This window comes from Episyrphus balteatus, chromosome 3, assembly GCF_945859705.1.
Source record: "Episyrphus balteatus chromosome 3, idEpiBalt1.1, whole genome shotgun sequence".
Classification (NCBI taxonomy): domain Eukaryota; kingdom Metazoa; phylum Arthropoda; class Insecta; order Diptera; family Syrphidae; genus Episyrphus; species Episyrphus balteatus.
Genome location: NC_079136.1, coordinates 105214786 through 105231342, shown reverse-complemented (window position 1 = coordinate 105231342; position 16557 = coordinate 105214786). Strand labels below are relative to the sequence as shown.

Genomic DNA, 16557 nt, shown 5'->3' with positions numbered 1-16557 from the left:
CAAAAACATAACTGTTAAAACGTGTGTGTAGTGTGTACATGTACACGCGATTGAAGTTACACTTCTGCACGCATCCACAGAATTCTTTCTAAGGAGCACACTAATCATATTGGCCCTTAAAGAAAACAGATGGTACGTGTGCGGAAAATGGTCCAGATACGTTAAAAATCCTTACGGACACTCACTTTCCAAATTCTGTAGTCATACCCTCTGATCTAACCAGTTCTTCTCCCCAGTTCAGGCTTACCAGACCAAACAGAGAAGACTGGAAAAGAGCAAGGGAACTATTCTATGAGGGAAACATAAAATGGGCGATAAATTCTTTCGACCCATATAAATCTCCCGGAGAAGATGGAATCTTTCCAACACTCCTTCAGAAAGGAAATGAGTTAATTACACCTATGCTAATAAACATATTTAGAACAAGCTACGCATGGGGTTACCTACCAACAAGCTGGAAAGAAGTAACGGTCAAGTTCATTCCTAAATCAGAACGACGACCATCTGACCAAGCTAAATCTTTCAGACCAATTAGTCTTACCTCATTCTTCTTGAAGACAATGGAAAAAATACTAGACAGGCATATCGGGCCACTGAAAACAACACCTCTTCACAACAACCAATATGCCTACCAGCCAGGAAAATCGACCACGCTTGCGACAAAGAGACTGCGGTAGGTTGCTTTCTAGACATTGAGGGTGCTTTCGATAACACTGATTATGCACAAATACAACGCTGCATCCTCAGCACAGGGGTAGATACTACCACATGCAGATGGATTCAACATATGCTTAGTCACAGGAAAATTTATTGCCACACTGGGCAATGACAAGATCAGAATCACAGCTGCAAAAGGATGCCCTCAAGGCGGGGTTCTCTCCCCACTTCTGTGGTCCCTTGTAGTTAATGAACTGATTGTCATACTTAGCAATGCAGGATTTTATGTTCAGGGCTATGCTGACGACATTGTGATCCTCATTAAAGGTAAATTCGAAGACACGATCTCGAATCTTCTACAAAGAGCACTCAATCTTGTCGCTAAAAAAGTACCATAGTCGCCTTCACCAGAAAAAGAAACAAACACAAACTTATAAGGCCTACCCTATTCGGTGAAGCGATAGAATTCTCAAAAGAAGTTAAATATCTAGGGGTTACCCTAGACGAAAAACTCAACTGGAACTCTCATATACAGAAAACCATTGACAAAGCCAGGACTGCCTAATGGACCAGCAAATGTCTAACTGGTAAAAACTGGGGTGCCAACCCCAAAATCTCTCGCTGGCTCTACACAGCCATTGCCAGACCAATAATAACATACGCTGCACCGGTCTGGTGGCATAAAACAAAACAAAAAACAATACAGGCCAAGCTCAATAAACTACAAAGACTAGCCTGTATAAATATTACAGGAGCAATGAGAACAGCCCCCACAGCAGCGTTAGAAGTTATCACAGACTTACCACCACTCCATCTCCTACTAAAGAAAGAAGCCATGGTCATCGGCTACAGGCTCATCGCAGAAGATAACTCTAAATCCAAGATAATTCACCCTGATATTCTCACTGAATTAAATAGGGAAGAATTACTTAAAATATCTCTAGTAGACAATTGTCTCCCAAGATATAACTTCACCCAAAACTATAAAGTCACATTCCCCTCACGACATGAGTGGGAACAGAATAGACCCATCTTCAATAGCGAGTCTCATGTATGGTACACAGATGGCTCCAAAACAAACGAAGGTGTTGGGGCCGGAGTATTCGGAATGAACACCAAAACTTATTTGCACCAGAGCATGGACAGCTTCAATTCCGTATTCCAAGCAGAGATATTCGCAATTGAACTCTGCCTCAGAGAAAACTTAAACAGAGCTGCAATAAACAAACAAATTTATATTCTCTCTGACAGCAAGGCCGCACTCCTAGCTCTTAGGAGCAATGAAGTCACCTCAAAGCTGGTATGGGACTGTATACAACTTCTACACCAGCTTGCCAGTACAAACAGAGTTCAACTCATTTGGATACCTGGTCACAGCGGTCACGTTGGGAATGAAATAGCAGACACACTTGACAGAAAAGGTTCCGCATCTCCTTTCATGATGCCAAGACCATTCTGTGGCATACCAACAAGTACTGCAAAACATTACATAAATATATGGCTAATCATTACTGGACGCATTCCGAAGGTAACAGACAAGCCAAAAAATGTATACCAAACATCTCCCACGCCAGAACGAAACAACTCCTTACACTAACCAGGAGTCAGTAAAGACGAAGAAACAGCAGAACACATACTGTGTCACTGCAATTGCTTAATCAATACACGTCGACATCACCTCGAAGCGGAAAACATCGCCGCTAGTTCACCTAAAAACATACTAAGTTTTCTAAACTCAGGATTTCTACGTGAACTTTAAAAAGAGGAAATCACAATAGGCCCATCAGAGGCCGCAGTGATAAGGCGAATTATTCCCACCTCTCCCCCAAATCTAAATCTAATCTACACTTCTGGTTTTGTCTCACAGAAGTTCACTTAGTATAGTAGTTCCAGACCATACCTGTTTTTCTAGACCGAGAGCCGGGAGCAGATTTCTTGCGTGAGAGGTAACCGATTCGTATGAATGTCAGAGGAAAAGGCTATATAAAAAATTGCAAACTTTTTGAAGTTTTTTTCCTACAGATCGAAAACGGTCTGTCAAATCGAAAAACCGTTAGTGTAATAAATGAAGGTAATAAAAAGATCTAGAACTTTTACTTCAAATTAATTTTTAAAAAAGCTCAAATAAAAGAGATATGACGAAAATAAGAAAATCACCCTTTGACTTGCTTCAAAAAAAAAAAACACCCTAACTCTTAAACCGAAGGTTTAATCGAAAAAACTTATCTAACATATTCTTTAGGAAATTAAATTATCTTCAAGATTACTATACTGCTAGGTCCAATAATACGCGAGTTATGTGAAAAAAATAAAATAAATAAATTTTCAGAAAAACTGCATTTTCGGGAGCGTTTGCCGAGGGTTTGGCCCCACTTAAAATGTCTGCCATGGGTATTTTTGTCATCAGGGAGTCCACCGCTAAAGGATGCGACTAGTTTTAAGTGGTTACCCTAAATAAATTTGTTTTCAGAAGTTATGTGAAAAAATAAAATAAATACATTTTCAGAAAAACTGCATTTTCGGGAGCGTCTGCCGGGGGTTTGGCCCCACTTAAAATGTCTGCCATGGGTATTTTTGTCATCAGGGAGTCCACCGCACAGGATGCGACTAGTTTTAAGTGGTTATCCTAAATAAATCAGTTTTCAGAAAAACTGCATTTTCGGGACCGTCTACCGAGGGTTTGGCCCCACTTAAAATGTCTGCCATGGGTTTTTTTGTTATCAGGGAGTCCACCGCTACAGGATGCGACTAGTTTTAAGTGGTTACCCTAAATAAATCAGTTTTCAGAAAAACTGCATTTTCGGGACCGTCTGCCGAGGGTTTGGCCCCACTTAAAATGTCTGCCATGAGTGTTTTTGTTATCAGGGAGTCCACCGCTACAGGATGCGACTAGTTTTAAGTGGTTACCCTAAATAAATCAGTTTTCAGAAAAACTGCATTTTCGGGACCGTCTGCCGAGGGTTTGGCCCCACTTAAAATGTCTGCCATGAGTGTTTTTGTTATCAGGGAGTCCACCGCTACAGGATGCGACTAGTTTTAAGTGGTTACCCTAAATAAATCAGTTTTCAGAAAAACTGCCATTTCGGGACCGTCTGCCGAGGGTTTGGCCTCACTTAAAATGTCTGCCATGGGTGTTTTTGTTATCAGGGAGTCCACCGCTACAGGATGCGACTAGTTTTAAGTGGTTACCCTAAATAAATCAATTTTCAGAAAAATTGCATTTTCGAAACCGTCTGGTAGATGTTGAACACAAGTCTTCAAGGGGAGTGTGTTACAGTTGACCATAAATTTAAAAACTCAAATTCTAAACATTTACTTTAAAAATATTTGTTGTTCCTATCATTGAAATGTTTGTTTATTAAGTTTTATAAATTTTTCATTAAAAAATCATAAGTCAATACATATCTGCCTTAGCATAAAAAATAATGAATAAATAAATAGCGCAGAGTGCAAGAGTCAAACAATTTGAATTAACATTTTTACTTGATTAAATGTAGTCCATATAACATTCCTGTTAAGAAGCTTAAATTGACATTTAACATTAAAAACCACAACATACAAATACTTTTTCAAGTCTTCAAATCAATAATTTTTTTGGTTTGCCATATATGTGCCCATGATTATGAAAGTGGACTAAGTCACTTTTTGCATTGTTTGAAGTAAAAGTGACTTAGTCCACTTTCATAATTAAGGGCACATTATGTAAGTACCTAGAAAAGCTACATGTTTAGTAAAATATGTCCAAACATTTTTCAAAAGTAACAATAAATATAAAATGGTGTGAAGTAATTTCTTTTTCAAAACACGAATAAAAAACTTTTTCAAATAACCAACCTCTTGAAAATCAAAACTTGTTTTTTTTTCAGTGTAAAAATTATACTTTTTCCATTTTTTCTCAATTAACCAGGCTAATTCCGACAAATTACATCACTTTTTTTCGTTAGCCCACCCTTAGTTGAAAAGTTAATAAAAAAAACTTTTTTCAAAATACCAACCTACTAAAAATCAAAATTTGTTTTTTTTTTTTTTTTCAGTGTAAAAATTATCCTTTTTCCATTATTAAACAAGCTAATTCCAACAAATTACATCACTAAGGTGGGTCGTTTTTGGTTTTTTTTTCGAATTTCAAATAGTAATAGCGCGGAAAAGTTGTGAATGGTGAAGACTAAGAAGGGGTTAAAAAATAATCAAAATCGGTTAATATTTTCAATCCGCGCATCGGCTCTAAAGCTTCAAAAAATATTTAAAAAAAGGTATTTTTACAAGGACTTCCGGTCGCACATGCGTTTTGAAATTTGTCGAAATATGGCAAAATTCCTATTTTACCGAATTTTTTTTAATGGTTTAGGCTATTTGGTGAATTATTATTTTTACCAAATTTGAAGTAAAAATGAAGTTGGCACAAGCAGTGAATGCTATGAACTCGTTAAAGATTTGAAAATCTGTCGGTCAAGAGGGATTTGACTATGTATTATTCTCCTCGTCGCACAGTGGTGCTTTATGGCGTCAAAAATCATTTACACGGCCATTTCTTCACGAAAAGTCATGAAATTTGGGACACTGAAGCATATTAGTATGAGAAATACGAAAAATCTTCCAACTTTTATTTTTTCAAAATGGTGGTTCCAAAATGGCGGACAGAATAAGCGTCTATAGAATTTTCTTTTACAAAAGTGAATATAAGCTAGAAATTTAGCTTAATTGATGTCAAAAAGATGATCGCTCTTGAATTTGTTTAGAACTGTTCATATTCAATGAAAAACAAAATTAAAACAATTTAAAACAAAGACCAAAACGTACCAAAGTAGTAAAAAACACTTGTATACGCTTTTTGTGCTATTTCTTGGATTTTTTGATTAAATTAGCACATTTTTAATTTTGCCATATTGCGACAAATTTCAAAACGCATGTGCGACCGGAAGTTTTTACCCAATTTCAACAATATTTTTTTTTCTACTTAATATTTAGCTAATACAAAATGACCCTGAACTTTGCAGACAATTTAACTGCTGGTCTTCGAACTTCTGCCACTGCCGTAAAACTCAACTGATTTTCAAAAACTTAACGTCAATCGCTTCGCCTGAATGAATACTCGATACGCCATTTTTTAGTTTTTTTTTTTATTTACCGTTTTTACGAAGTTTTGGCCAAAAGAGTCAGAAATTCCCAAAAAAAAATGTCGTCTAAAACTTCAGACCTCTGCCACTGCCGTAAAACTCAACTGTTTTTCAAAAACTTAACGTCAATCGCTGCGTCTCAACAAATACTCGATACGCCATTTTTTAGTTTTTTTTTATTTACCGTTTTTACGAAGTTTTGGCCAAAAGAGCCAAAATGCTCAAAAAAAATGTCGTCTAAAACTTCAGACCTCTGCCACTGCCGTAAAACTCAACTGATTTTCAAAAACTTAACGGCAATCGATTCGTCTCAACAAATACTCGATACGCCATTTTTTAGTTTTTTTATTTACCGTTTTTTCGAAGTTTTGGCTAAAAGAGCCAAAATGCTAAAAAAAAATGTCGTCTAAAACTTCACACCTCTGCCACTGCCGTAAAACTCAACTGATTTTCAAAAACTTAACGGCAATCGCTTCGTCTCAACAAATACTCGATACACCATTTTTTAGTTTTTTTTATTAACCGTTTTTACGAAGTTTCGGCCAAAAGAGTCAGAAATTCCCAAAAAATATGTCGTCTAAAACTTCAGACCTCTGCCACTGCCGTAAAACTCAACTGATTTTCAAAAACTTAACGGCAATCGCTTCGTCTCAACAAATGCTCGATACGCCATTTTTTAGTTTTTTTTATTTACCGTTTTTACGAAGTTTTGGCCAAAAGAGTCAGAAATTCCCAAAAAATATGTCGTCTAAAACTTCAGACCTCTGCCACTGCCGTAAAACTCAACTGATTTTCAAAAACTTAACGGCAATTGCTTCGTCTCAACAAATACTCGATTCGCCATTTTTTAGTTTTTTTTTTATTTACCGTTTTTACGAAGTTTTGGCCAAAAGAGTCAGAAATTCCCAAAAAATATGTCGTCTAAAACTTCAGACCTCTGCCACTGCCGTAAAACTCAACTGATTTTCAAAAACTTAACGTCAATCGCTTCGTCTCAACAAATACTCGATACGCCATTTTTTAGTTTTTTTTTATTTACCGTTTTTACGAAGTTTTGACCAAAAGAGCCAAAATGCTCAAAAAAAACGTCTAAAACTTCAGACCTCTGCCACTGCCGTAAAACTCAACTGATTTTCAAAAACTTAACGGCAATCGATTCGTCTCAACAAATACTCGATACACCATTTTTTAGTTTTTTTATTTACCGTTTTTACGAAGTTTTGGCCAAAAGAGCCAAAATGCTCAAAAAAAATGTCGTCTAAAACTTCAGACCTCTGCCACTGCCGTAAAACTCAACTGATTTTCAAAAACTTAACGGCAATCGCTTTGTCTTAACAAATACTCGATACGCCATTTTTTAGTTTTTTTTTATTTACCGTTTTTACGAAGCTTTGGCCAAAAGAGTCAGAAATTCCCAAAAAATATGTCGTCTAAAACTTCAGACCTCTGCCACTGCCGTAAAACTCAACTGATTTTCAAAAACTTAACGGCAATCGCTTCGTCTCAACAAATACTCGATACGCCATTTTTTAGTTTTTTTTTTATTTACCGTTTTTACGAAGTTTTGGCCAAAAGAGTCAGAAATTCCCAAAAAATATGTCGTCTAAAACTTCAGACCTCTGCCACTGCCGTAAAACTCAACTGATTTTCAAAAACTTAACGGCAATCGCTTTGTCTCAACAAATGCTCGATACGCCATTTTTTAGTTTTTTTTATTTACCGTTTTTACGAAGTTTTGGCCAAAAGAGTCAGAAATTCCCAAAAAATATGTCGTCTAAAACTTCAGACCTCTGCCACTGCCGTAAAACTCAACTGATTTTCTGACTCTTTTGGCCAAAACTTCGTAAAAACGGTAAATAAAAATAAAATAAAAAATGGCGTATCGAGCATTTGTTGAGACGAAGCGATTGCCGTTAAGTTTTTGAAAATCAGTTGAGTTTTACGGCAGTGGCAGAGGTCTGAAGTTTTTTGAGACGAAGCGATTGCCGTTAAGTTTTTGTAAATCAGTTCAGTTTTACGGCAGTGGCAGAGGTCTGAAGTTTTAGACGACATATTTTTTGGGAATTTCTGACTCTTTTGGCCAAAACTTCGTAAAAAAGGTAAATAAAAATACGGCAGTGGCAGAAGTTCGAAGACCAGCAGTTAAATTGTCTGCAAAGTTCAGGGTCATAATACAAAGGTTTTCCAAAGCTATTTTATTTAAAACAAAAGATGTTAGGGTTTTTAAATTTTTTTTGTAAAAATACCATTTTTTTAATATTTTTTGAAGCTTTAGAGCCGATGCGCGGATTGAAAATATTAACCGATTTTGATTATTTTTTAACCCCTTCTTAGTCTTCACCCTTCACAACTTTTCCGCGCTATTACTATTTGAAATTCGAAAAAAACTCAAAAACGACCCACCTTATTATATCACTTTTTTTCGTAAGCCCACCTTTAGTTCAAAATTTATAACAAAAATCTTTTTTCAAACTACCAACTTCTTAAAAATCTAAATTTGTTTTTTTCAGTGTAAAATTTATCCTTTTTTCATTTTTTCTCAAAATTGTATCAACCTACCACTTTCTTTCAAGGAGTACTTGTACTTAGTAATATTCTGACTCTTGCTCTTTGAGTAAAAGACAATTATTCATAAAGAGTCCAATAACTTTTTACATGATGGTCGGGACATTTTGGTACTGATTTTATTCGATCGGATGTTAGAAAATACCTCGAAATCATGTATCATAATATTAATAAAAATGTTTCATTTCCAATACCATGATATGCAACAAATCGAGTGAAGCACAGAAAAAGTCTTGTATCTACCCTTCCGGATGGAATACATGGTGGCCCAATATCTCAAAATAACTCTTGTATTGAGTACTACCAACGATGTTAGTTTCATGCTTTTATCAGAAAGTCCGCGATTGAACTCTTTTTTAATGCTAAGCCGCCTCACTATTCTATTGATACCTCAATCATTAAAATCAAGCAAATTACAGAAAAATTGATGTAACTTGTTGGAATTAGTATGGTTAGTTGAGAAAAAATGAAAAATTTTAAACTGAAAAAAAAAACAAATTTTGATTTTTAAGAAGTTGGTAGGTAGTATGAAAAAAGTTTTTTCGTTATAACTTTGGAACTAAGGGTGGGCTAACGAAAAAAAGTGATGAAATTTGTTGGAATTAGCATGGTTAATTGAGAAAAAAAGAAAAAGGATACATTTTACACTGAAAAAAAAACAAAATTTGATTTTTAAGAAGTTGGTAGTTTCAAAAAAGTTTTTTTTGTTATAACTTTTGAACTAAGGGTGGGTTAACGAAAAAAGTGATTTTATTTGTTGGAATTAGCATGGTTAGTTAAGAAAAAATGAAAAAGAGTAAATTTTACACTGAAAAAAACAAATTTTGATTTTTAAGAAGTTGTTAGTTAGAAAATTTTTTTTTTGTTATAACATTTGAACTAAGGGTGGGCTAACGAAAAAAATGATGTTATTTATTGGAATTAGCATGGTCAATTGAAAAAAAAAAAATGAAAAAAGGATAATTTTACACTAAAAAAAAAAAACAAATTTAGATTTTTAAGAAGTTGGTAGTTTGAACAAAGATTTTTGTTTTAACTTTTGAACTAAAGGTGGGCTAACGAAAAAAAGTGATGTAATTTGTTGGAATTCGCATGGTGGATCGAGAAAAAATAAAAAAAGGATACATTTTAAGCTGAAAAAAAAAACAAATTTTGATTTATAAGAAGTTGGTGGTTTCAAAAAAGTTTTTTTGTTATAACTTTTGAACTAAGGGTGGGCTAACGAAAAAAAGTGATGAAATTTGTTAGAATTAGCATGGTTAATTGAGAAGAAATGAAAAATTTTACACTAAAAAAAAAAACAAATTTCGATTTTTAAGAAGTTGGTAATTTGAAAAAATTTTTTTTGTTATAACTTTTGAACTAAGGGTGGGCTAACGAAAAAAAATGATGTTATTTGTTGGAATTAGCATGGTCAATTGAAAAAAAAATGAAAAAGGATAAATTTTACGCTGAATAAAACAAATTTTGAATTTTAAGAAGTTGGTAGTTTGGAATTAGCCTGTTTAATTGAGAAACATGAAAAAAGGAAAAAAACAAATTTTGATTTTTAAGAACTTGGTAGTTAGAAAAAATTTTTTTGTTTTAACTTTTAAACTAAAGATTAGCTAACGAAAAAAAGTGATGTAATTTGTGGGAATTAGCATGGTAAATAGAGAAGAAATGAAAACAGGATACATTTTACACTGAAAAAAACAAATTTAGATTTTTAAGAAGTTGGTAGTTTCAAAAAAGTTTTTTTGTTATAACTTTTGATCTAAGGGTGGGCTAACGAAAAAAGTGATGTAATTTGTTGGAATTAGCATGGTTAATTGAGAAGAAATGAAAAATTTTACACTAAAAAAATTAAATTTTGATTTTTAAGAAGTTGGTTTTTGAAAAAAAGTTTTTTTGTTATAACTTTTGAACTAAGGGTGGGCTTACGAAAAAAATGATGTTATTTGTTGAAATTAGCATGCTTAATTGAAAAAAATGAAAATGTGATACATTTAACATTGAATAAAACAAATTTTCATTTTTAAGAAGTTGGTAGTTTGAAAAAAGTTTTTTTGTTACAACTTTTGAACTAAAGGTTGGCTTACGAAAAAAAGTGATGTAATTTGTTGGAATTAGCATGGTTAAGGGGGGGGGGGTTTCCATAGCATTTTAATGGAAGATGGTTGACTAATTCTTGTATAACTTTTGCAGTTTATAAGATAATCTTATGAAACGTACTTTTTTGAAAAGGCAATAAACGTATGCACATTTTTGCAATTTTAGAAACATTTCTTTGGCGATTTTTATAAGAGTCAAAATTGATTTTTTTTTTTTTGCAAATTTATATTGAATCAGAATTTTGGTTGGGGCACCGTTGTTTATAAACTTTTTATTTTTTTTGTTTTTGTTTTATAATGATCAAATGTGTTTTCATGCAGTAGGCGTAACAGATTTTTTTTTTTTTTTTAATCACGCACACATACAAGTTTAGTTCAAAAGAATGCCACGCATAAGCTGGCGCTGATGAACTCTTTCTTTCTGTTCTTTTCTATTTATTGAAAAAAAAACTTGCTCTTGCGCTCTCATTTTCTCGTTATATTTTGTTTTTTTTTTTTTTGTGTGTTTACATAATACTTTTTTTTTGTTTCCTATATCCTCACTCAGGCAGGCAGAAATCATTCATGAAATTATGAAGATGCTGCAGCAGAGGCGGATTTACAAATTTTCAAGGTATAGGCTTTTCAGTTTTTGCCGCCCTTGCCCCTTCATTTTTTTTAAATTTATATCTCGCTTAAAAAGTGTACCTCTCATACAAATTTTTCACGTTATAGCAAATTACTCGAAAACGGCAGAATAACAAAAAAAAATTTTCATTTTATAAAATTTTACCTAAATGTCGGCTCTTCCCCAACATCAAAAATTTTTTAGTTTATATAGAGCCAGCTCTTAAAATCTACAAACAAACTAACATACACGGTTAAAAATTCTGGAGCATTTTATAATACTTTTTGGGTTACATATAGGTCTACATTACACCAAAAATGTATTGAAAATTTAATACATGACAAATATTAAAATTTTTTAGTTAATACAAAATGTATTAAAACTTAATATAAATAGTTGTATTAAAAAATAATTCAGTTCATATTATAGTCCAAGCGGTGACCGTCGAGTTACTTAGATCATAAGGTTAAAATTGGTGTCAAATGAAAGATAAGTTGATACTGAAAATAAAAAAATAGGGTTGCCACTTCTAAAATGGGAGCTTCCATGTGGCAACCCTATTTTAAAGATAAAATTGTCACACAACAAATACATTCAAATCTTTGTTGTTTGGAAGGATAAAAAAATTTTTGAAATGCCAAACGAAAGTCAAAATAGTAAAAAAAATAATAAAATAATAAATAATATAAAGAACGTTACCCTACAAATGTGGCAACCTTATTCAAATGAAAACAACACTGACAAAAATCTTCTTTGAAAAAAACAGTATAACTTTTTATGCACTACAAAGCTAAACTATACACCAAATTTGAAATAAAACTCCCTTCTATCTAAAAAATGTCAGGTGCCACCTCGCGAATGCAGACAAGTACTCGGCAACCCTACTCAAATGCTAAAAAAAACACTAACATCACTTGTTTTTTGGCCAAAGTGTACAATATTTGATAGAGTTAGAGGCTATAACATACATCATATATTAGCTAAGACTCTCTTCTATCTAAAAAATGTTTGTTGCCACCTCACAAATGCGGACAACTACTAGGCAACCCTACTTCAATGCTAAAAAAACACTAAAATCACTTGTGCCACCTCGCGAATGCAGAAGAGAGTCTTATCTAATATATGGTGTATGTTATAGCCTCTAACTCTATCAAATATTATACACTTTGGCCAAAAAAACAAGTTATTTTGGTGTTTTTTAGCATTTGAGTAGGGTTGCCGAGTACTTGTCTGCATTCGCGAGGTGGCACCCGACATTTTTTAGATAGAGCAGAGTCTTAGCTAAAATATTATGTATAATATAGCCTTTAACTCTATCAAATATACACATGCCAGTCCAACAAGTAGTTGGACTGGCATGTATAGGTTGTTAGTGGGAAAAGGGGAATACATTCACCCCTATTACTTAAGGCGTACTAAAACGACACAAAAAACGACTCGCTCTGAACGCCAAAATTGAGGCTTAAGTAAAGCAATTATCGTGTCATTGGAAGGAGGGGCGAAGAGCGAAGGGGACTCCCAAGATAAATTTCTTATTTAAGACAAATTGTAGCTCCCAGAGCAAGTCGTACAAACGACTTAAGTAATAGGGGGGATTTTCTCATACAAAGTATGGGAAAAATGCGCAGATGCCGATTACGAGTTGAGAGGCGGCGAACTTGCTGTTTTAGTCTAGAATATGGAATGTGCAATGACTAATGGGAGGAAAAAGTCATTGGAAAATTTTTTTACAGAATTCTATCTGCAAGACATCAGAAAGTCGTCATGGAAAACATAGGTGAACAGATCGGTCCCCAAATTTGCCGCCCCTAAAATCTGTCGCCCTAGGCTCCAGCCTACTCAGCCTTCTGGTAAATCCGCCTCTGTGCTGCAGAGAGTAGGTAGATAGTAGATATTTTTTGCAAGATCATTATCTTTGGTTTTCAAAAAGGGTTGTTTTGTTCTTGTTGACTCTTGGGTTTTTCCTAACAATTCATTTCGTGTTTATAATATCGCACTCGCGCGTGCGAGTTGACACTTTTGATTTTTTTTTCAAGTGTCAGCGAAATTCTTTGCATTGTGTAATATTCACATCGCTCGTGCGGGGATATAGGTAAAGGATTAGATATGTGGGTACATTGGTAAGTATTCACTTGTTTGTGTGTAAAAATGTGTATTGACATTTGACATGTGCTTGTGCACAATGATTTGCATATTTAGGTTGATTTCTGGGTTGTATTGTTTATTATACTACACTCGACCGTGAGGGGTTATATAATATAAATATGTCCTTTTGTTTTTCATTGTCTTTGTTTATATGTTGCGGATTCGGTTTTTTTTGTAGGTTACCACAGAGAATTTTTGCCATTTTAGGTATAATAGTTATATTTTCGCGGGGGAATGGGTAAAGGGTTATATGAAAGTTATTTTGAAAACTTCCCTAAACTTTGATTACATACCTAATTGAAAAATTAATTTCAAGGTTTAAAAAAAAAGTAACATAAGTTATAAATGCTGCCTTATTTTTGTTTCCTAATAATGTAGGTATAGGTTAATAAAAAACAAAATCGATTCAATTACGAACTGAGTTCATTGCATTGGTTACTCTAAAAAAAATCTTTATTAAAAAGGTGTTGAAAGTAAATTGGATTGATATACCTACATAGGTATTTGCATAAAAATAATTTGGTAATAATCTTGGTTTGTGGTCTATCATGGTCTATCCAAATTCACACAGCTATATTTATTCAAGGCAGTGTTGCCATGAAATCATTTCGAAAAATCTGCAAAAACGACGAAAAAAAATCTGCAATGCAGATTTCTTAAAATTTGCGAGACTCGATTTGAAAAAAATTTGCGAACTGATTTCAAATAAAAAATTAATTTCGAAAGTGATTTTCCGCGCTGAAATTGAAACTGAAATTCTCCTAGAAGTGTTGCTTTATTGTATTCTTGGACTTTTTCCAATATAAAAGCAAAGATGCTCTGAGTTTTCTTATAATTTGCATTTAAGAAAATAAAATCAAGAATTCAAGAAAAATAGAACGTTATGAAAAAACTCCACCTGATTTGAAAACTTAACTCAAATAATAGGCGAAATTGTTGTTTTTGGCAAAATAAATGATGTTTTAGTTCGTTTTTGGCCTTAATTTAATTGACATTTTACTGGAGTTTTTGAAATTTAATCCTTTTGCGTCTTTAAAACGATAAGTTTCAGCTGCAGATTAAATCTGCACTGCAGATTTATGGTTCTCAAAAGTCTGGGAATAGGTTAAAAATCTGCAAAATGCAGATAAATCTGCACTATTGGCAACACTGTTCAAGGCTAAATTTATACACAGTCATAATCATAACTATCAATTTATTCTCGGCTAAATATATTTAGTGCAATCAGCATGAGGCCTTAGTTTCAAAAAATCAGTTCAGGAGACACTTTTTGCGGCATTCTCCATGATCATAATGTCATACAAGATTTATCTCGAGTCCATCCTCAAACAACATACACATATGAACCTAAACATTCTATATATTGTATGTACCCTTCAAGCAAGAAAACTGAGTTCAACAAAGAAACTCCGACCTCAGACCGCGAAAATCGGGGTTGCACTCACACACTTGCAACTTTTTGTGTATGAACACAAAAGTCGAACGAGAATCGTGGTGAAAAATGAGAAAAGGAAAAGAAAGACAAGGCCAACAAGAGCCAAAGCGTCATTTTGTTATTTTTTGTTGAAGTGTTTGGTCGCGTCGTGTCTCGTGTCGTTGTTTGTATAATGTTAGATTATTAACTATAAACAATTATATTAAATTTATAAACAATATGGAAAACAAAAAAGGTATGTTGTATATATCGCTCAAAGTGTTTGGATTAAAGTGTTGTTTCTGCTTGTGTTGTAGATGTAATCTCTAATGATGAAGAAAAATCCAGAAGGTGAAACATGCGATTGGGTATCTAAAAAAAAAACACCAACAACAGCAGCAGCATCAAATGAAATAAAATGAAAAAAAATGTATTGTATTTTATATTGTATTTATTGTGAAAATTTCGTTTGCTAAAATAAAATTAAAAAATAAAACAGTTTCAGTGAAAAAAAAAATAAATCTTGTTCTTTTTTTGGTCGCAAATGCGAAACGTCATCCCTTTTTTATTCCTCTTTCTGGTAGGTTTTCGCTGCTCCGACTCAGGTCCGCCTTCGCCTCCGTTTTCTCGGAATGGAGATTTTCACCACACCAATACCTATTCAATCGACTTCGCGGTGATTATAATTTCCATACTAATTTGAGCCACACAAAGGATACTGTCAAGTATATTATATCAATGAACCCACATAACACATCCTCTACCTGCTTCTCCGCTGAACAACTATAATTATTATTATAATGCAAAAAATTTCTCTGATACACAAAAAACTCAAATGCCATTCACAACATCAACATGGAAACAAGTTTGTTTTTCATTTCAAAAATAAATAGGTATACACTCCATATAGTAGGAGAGCTAGTGGCACATTTGACTAAGGTAGCTCTTGTAAGGCTAAAAATTCTTACAGTGGTAATTTTTAGCATGCTAAGTAAAAAAATCTTGGTCTGGCAGGTCTCAGCGGTGCACATTATATATATACATATATGAACTTGAAAGTGTAAAAAAAATTAAAAAAAAAAAGTTGCTCTTGTAAGGCTGAAATTTTTATAGTATTTAGTTTACCCATCGAGAAGATCAAAAAAAAATTGCCAGACTTTTTTGAGGTGCACAAGTGCCTGCCAGACTAACTTAAAGGTGTGGATTTTACATGCATTAAACGAAACTTTATTCTGTAAAGTCGAAATTTATATATGTGTTTGTCTAAGCGATTTTAAGAGAAACTGTGCAATTATAGCCGGTTCTGGCTAGTATAAGTCCTTGTTAGGTGAGTGGAAAGATGCAACTTTCTAAAAAATGACTTAAAATCCAAAAAAAATATTTAAAAACAACGGCAACACTCACAGTTATGAGTGATACTTTTTTCAAATGCTTAAATTAAACACTTAATTCTAAATTTTAAATCAAAATATTTTAACCAATCGTTTTTGAAACAACCAATCTTAAAGTTAAAAGTAGGAAAAAATAACTTAAAAAAAACACATTGAATAATAATATTGTCAAGACTGTGAATTAAGAGCGAAATTGAGTTATACAGAACATTGCCCTAATGGATTTCCTATCAAACACTGAAAACTAAATGTCTCTACGACTTTTAGTTTTTGAGAAAATTGAAAAATAAGAAAACCATTTTTTTATCAGATTTTTATTTTTTTATTTATATTTTTAATATTTTTTTATATTATTCTTATTTTAATAGGAATGTTATATGGACAACATTCAATCAAGTAAAAATTTTAAGTCAAATAAATAACATTTGAGGCGCAATGTAAACACCAGTGAATTTAATTCTTCTTAATTATAAATTAAAAAAAAGGTCACTGTGGTGTATACGTACTTTTTTTTTGGTGTGTTGAATAAAAACTAATTCTTCTATAATTTTTAAACTAAGCGTAGGAT

General features: G+C 33.3%; 1 protein-coding gene and 1 long non-coding RNA gene across 3 annotated transcripts in view; one reads left to right on the top strand and one right to left on the bottom strand.

The window, feature by feature from the left end:
- Positions 1-16557, bottom strand: part of LOC129913588 (uncharacterized) — a 61395-nt gene that overhangs the window by 4273 nt on the left and 40565 nt on the right. The window lies entirely within an intron of this gene.
- Positions 14344-14991, top strand: LOC129913589 (uncharacterized). Its single transcript, XR_008772071.1, has 2 exons — positions 14344-14854; positions 14916-14991. It is a non-coding gene; the product is annotated as an uncharacterized LOC129913589 (long non-coding RNA).